Source organism: Pteropus vampyrus, unplaced genomic scaffold (assembly GCF_000151845.1).
Source record: "Pteropus vampyrus isolate Shadow unplaced genomic scaffold, Pvam_2.0 Scaffold12, whole genome shotgun sequence".
In the NCBI taxonomy this organism is placed as follows: Eukaryota; Metazoa; Chordata; class Mammalia; order Chiroptera; family Pteropodidae; genus Pteropus; species Pteropus vampyrus.
This window is the reverse complement of record NW_011888793.1, coordinates 8,736,338-8,741,957: the sequence shown is the minus strand read 5'-3', so window position 1 is coordinate 8,741,957 and position 5,620 is coordinate 8,736,338. Positions and strand designations below refer to the sequence as shown.

The 5,620-nt window shown below is 32.9% G+C and overlaps 1 pseudogene; it reads left to right on the top strand.

The window, feature by feature from the left end:
- Positions 1 to 1,876: 1,876 nt before the first annotated feature.
- On the top strand, positions 1,877 to 1,995 carry LOC111733018 (annotated as a pseudogene).
- The last annotated feature ends 3,625 nt before the right edge of the window (positions 1,996 to 5,620 follow it).

The following is a 5,620-nucleotide window of genomic DNA, read 5'->3' as shown; positions in this document are numbered from 1 at the left end:
AATACTTTATATTTGGAACATAGTAGATTCAATAAATATATGCTTTTAAAATTATTTTTTGTTTTTAATTCAGAATTATTAAAAAAAATTAGAAATATAGAAAAATATAGAGTGACATATTTAAATAACCAGTAAGATTATAAACCAAAGTTAAATACTTATATTTTGATATATTTTCTTCTGGCTTTTAAAAAATGCACATGTACCAATATACCCATAAATAGATGTATATTATATAATTTGGATCAGATAATAAATTCCATTCAAGTCTTATTTGGTTCATGTTATACATGTTAATTTTGTAATATCATTAAAATCACATATATATCTTAATGGCTATACAATATGCACTCTTATTTATCTAATGACCACTTAATATTTTAAATTAAATTTATACTGTATACAATTTGATGATGAAGCAATGTGGTTTTAGAGTTTATGAACATCTAACATTATTATACTTTAATAGGAGTTTCTAATTTCTATGCTGCATTACTTTTTATAAGATTTTTAGAGTATATTATTAAATTTGACAAACGATAGGACCAGGAGTAGGGTGAGACAAGCAAAGTGCCTAAGGCACAAAATTTAAGGAGGTACTCACTCTTCAGTGCAAATGCTTGCGCTGCTCTCGCAGGAACCTATGTGGGTGCTTCCTTAAATTTTATACCAGATTCCTTGTTTGCCTCACCTTGGTCCTAGCCTGAGAAAGTGTTAATCTCAAATTTTTGCAGCATCTTAAAAAATATACTGTGTGATATGTATTATGGCATTCGGGATATTGTTCCTAAAATCTAACCTCTAATTTCACATTTAGAAAGCATTCTTCGTAAATAATTATTTTCTATTTGGAGTTCATCTGTGTGTATCATTACTTTTAAGTCGGGCTTTTTCAATCTTTCTTTTCTGTTATTATGGATGAAGTATACTACTTCTAATGAGAACCTGTTTATAACAGAAGCCAAAAGAAACTTAGTGTTATTTTCCATTTCACCACTTAGGAAACTCTAGGCAAGTTTTTGATCTAATAAATAATAGAGCTTACCACACAGGACTTATAAAAAATTATTAAAGACTAAACAAACATTAAAAACTGATGCTACTAGTTATTATTACTTATTATTGTTGACATAAGTATCTATCTTTTTTGTTTATCTTAGTAGATGGTTTCTCTTTCTGTTTGGCACTGATTACGCCATGTGTATTCTTAATTCCATGTCTTTCTGCTCCCTCAACCCTGTGACCATTAGCCAAATGCCTTAAATAGAAGAGTCAACATACATTGCCTTTACTTCTTAATCTGCCATTCATATCTAAATGTGACTAACATCCCAGTCCTCAAAAACAAAGGAAAATGTACTATCTTTAATTTATTTTTCTCCTTTGCAGCACTGGACTATTTAACAGTTTCTATTTGAACCTCATTCATCTTGTTTATCTTCTCCATCACCATTATATCATGACTGTTTTTGTATCTCTAAGGACACCCCTGCTTAGTTTGCTGTTTGCTTCTTATCCTTTTTTGTTTGTTTCTTCTGTTTTATTGGATGGCAAGAGACATAGAATAGGATTCGAAATATTTAGATGATATATTCAAAGTGTTTCTTTTGGTGGGGGGGATGCTTTGTAGTGAAGAATGGGAAAAGTAAAGAATAACTAAGTGAATGGAAGTTACAGAAAAAAGGAATTATAGGAGGAGTTAACTTAAGAAAAAAAGTTCAGTTTCGGTATATTGTGTTTGAGAGGCCTATCAAACATTTGAATGAGAAAATCAAATCAGTGGTTGAAATATAGAATTCTAAGAAACCGATTGAAGAATCTGGTAATGATCAGCACAGAGGCTGTTACTCAAGTCGCTTTTTAAATGACATTCCCAGTCTACGGCCATGCCACCCTGAATGTGCCCGATCTCATCCAATCTTGAAAGCTAAGCAGGGTTGAGCCTGCTTAGTACTTGGATGGGAGACCACCCAGGAATACTAGGTGCTGTAGGCATTTTAAAAAAAAAATAAATAAGATACAAAAAGAAAAAATATATTAAAATGAATGAATAAATAAACAAATAAATAAATAACATCCCCAGAGATATTTAGTGCAATAAGAAAAAAAAAAAGAAAAAAGAAAAGGATAGAACTCTGGGAATGAAAATGTAATGGCTGGGTAGAAAACAGAAATCCCAAAACTGAGAAGCACTTGGTGGTTGATAATGACAAGGCCTCTGAAAGGTCTTATGACGACAGAGAAAGTGTCATTTTAGTTGGCATTTATGAGACATTGAGTGCCTGACCTCTGAGATTTCAATTTCAGAGAAGGGATGTGAGCATATATTCAATACAAAACTTAAAGATAATATATAAGTAATGGAAGCATTGAATGATAGTCTAATAAGTTCAACAAACAGTGATATTTTAAATGGGAGCTCAAAAGACAGTGATAATTTAAATGGGAGCTCAGAAGAAATATTTTCTTCATTAATTGTTAAAAATGTGGCTATGTTTACAGATCTAATAATGAATTGAAATTTGACTATGGATAAATAAAAGAACTGATTGGTACAGTTGAGGGCTTCTCTGAAATTGTTTACTTTTTAGGGGATTCAATTAGCAATTAGGTGACTTTACTGTAGCGTTTAGAATCACAGGACTTAATATGAGAAAGAAAAATTGGAATCGAGAGAGAAGAAATTATGGAAATATGAGCACAGCAGGGAAATACTGTGGAGTTTAATATCATGGAAATAGAACAGTTTCAAGTGATAACCGGGTCCAAGAGGCAACTGTGCATGTGAGTTGCAAATGTTCAGGGTAGAAGATTCTAAGGTGAAAGTGCGGAAAGGGCATAAAGGTAAAGCAGTACGGTAAATATAACTGGGTATGGCGGTGATAAAGGAGATTAACACATCCTTTTAGTGATGGAGTTTGACCCTTGGCATTTTACCAAAAATAACAACTAACAAGTTGATCTGAATCGTAATGCTTTAAAACTGAAACTATCTAAACTAGACTTACCGAACTGCCAATTGAGGAACTGGAAAAATTTGAGTTGTCTGAGGATATACTACTAGCGAGTAAATAAGGCAACATAAATGACTTAGTACTTGGCTACATGTAATTTAAATGGATCATGTCTTACTGATACTGAAGAGTGTTTTCTATCACGTGAAGAGTATCTGTAGAATTTGGTCTTTCTACAGAGCTGATGTTTTAGTTCTTTGTTCTCCAATATTCATCGGATTAGTAATGATTTACTAATTGGTAATGAAAGTGTTTTTATTTACATAAAAGATGCAGAACAGCAAGTTTGATTGATTCTAACAGATTTCATCACTTTTTTGGCAATGTTATATTTTATTTAAAATATATCGATTGAGAAATGTATCCTCAAATTTTATCACTAACTAATACTGAATAATTTCTGAATCACATTACTCTTTGCCCAACTAAATGTTAATGAGTTTTCATTTTTCTGGGCTCAATGGGAAAGGATTATTAATTCTGTCTTGTGTATAGAATCACATAATAGAATTGTTTAATTACATTGCTAGAAGAGATCATTGAGATTAACCAATGCTACATTTATTTTAGATGAACAAAATGAGATGAGAAAGCTTAAATGATTGGTCCCATATGACTTATGCTATATGATTAGGTTCTTAGGTTTCTTAATTCTCTTGGCAATTTCCATGGTGCTTCTATCTCTGGAATCTAAGTATAGGTTGACAGTAGCTATGATTAACGGAGTTTCCCATGGAGTCTCAATTTCCACTGCAATTCATTTTAGTGCACATTTTCTCTCCTCTCAGTATGATATCCTATTTAACTTAATTTTACATATCGATATTCAGCTCCTTCATATCTCACAGCCATAAATAATTAATTTTTTAGTTGACAGAAAGGCACCCCTAGAAAGAGGAAGCCTAACAAGACAAAAAAGAAAAAAACACAATAAACACTGGGTCACAAGCCCATCCACATTAGCAAAAGCTCAGTGGGGAGCACAGACCTCTACCCCACAAATATGTAATGAAGTGCCTCCACAATCCCACTGGGATGTCTCAGTAGAGACCACATGGAGAGCCTGAACTTGAACGCTGACTAGGTAGTAACCAGAAGCCCCTCCCCTTCCCCTCTGGCATAGAGGCTTAATGGAGTCAGGATGCTCACCATCACTTGTCAGAAATGAGGTTCCCCGCTCCCCCCCGCCCCCGCACTGCAGTATCAGTGGAGACCACTTGAGAAGCCAGAAATCCCACTGTCTCCCTGTAAAATGAGAATCCCCCCCATCTCATGTGTCAGAGGGGAAACTTGGACTTCTACCTGCATTTGGTAGTAATGAGATGGTACTCTTTTTGCCTCTGAAGAAGTGAGCAGTGTCAAAAAAAAAAAGTCGAAACAGAAGATTTAAGTAAGATTCATAGTCTCATAATATAATATAAAATATTCAGATTTCAAACACAAATCACTCATCAACCAAGTACCAGGAAGATGTCCAAATAAATGAAAAAGGGTAACCAATAGATGTCAATGATGAGATGGCAGAGATGTTAGAATTAACTGGCAAAGATTTTTAAGCAGTCATGATAAAAATATTTCAATATTTATGATCATTCTTGAATAAAATAAAAAAAAAAGAAATTGTCAACAAATAGAAACTTTTACTAAAAAAAAAATATATATATATATAAAGAACCACCTAATGTAAATTTTAGAACCAAAAAACGAAATCATCATACAAATAAAAATTTTAGTGAATATCCATAATTATAGAATAGAAGATACAAAAGAATCAGTAACATGGAAGATGGAAGAATGAAAAGTAACAAATCTGAATAGAAAGAAAATAGACTGGGGAAAAACAAACTAACAAATAAAACAGAACTTCATGAACCTGCTGGACTATAATAAAAGACCTAACATTTTTATCATCAGAGTCCTTGAAGGAGAGGAGAGAGAGGGTAGGTCTAAAAAAATACTTGAAGAAATAATAGCTAAAAATTTTGCAAATGTGATAAGACATGAACCTATAGATTTAAGAAATAAGTGAACCCCAAACAGAAGAAAGCCATGGAAACCCATACCAGTACACAGCCTAACTAAGATGAAAACTAAAGACAAAGAAAATATCTTGAAAGCGGTCAGAGAAAAATGACTCTATCTCTAAAGGAAAAACAATTGAAAGGACAGAGGATTTATCAGAAACCATAGCAAGCAGAAGGAATAGGCATAATAGGAAGAAACTGTCTCTGGCATTTTATATCCAGTGAAAACATCCTTCTGGAATGAAAGGAAAATCGAGACATTCTCAGATAAAGAAAAACTAAGAGACGTTGTCACCACAAGACCTCCCATAAAAAATTAGTTAAAGAAAGACAATGATAAAGGAAGGAACCCGAAACAACAGGTAGGAAGAAAGAACATGTATAATCAGCAATGACATGGGTAAATGCAACAAGTTTTCCTTCTCCTCCTGTTTTCTAATTATGCTTGATGGTTAAAACAAAAATTATAAGACTGTCTAATGTGTTTCCGAAAGTGTGTAGAGGAAATAAACTGATTATAATATAAATGGGAAAGGACAAAGGGATATAAAGGGAAATGAGTTTTCTATATTTCAGAGGGAC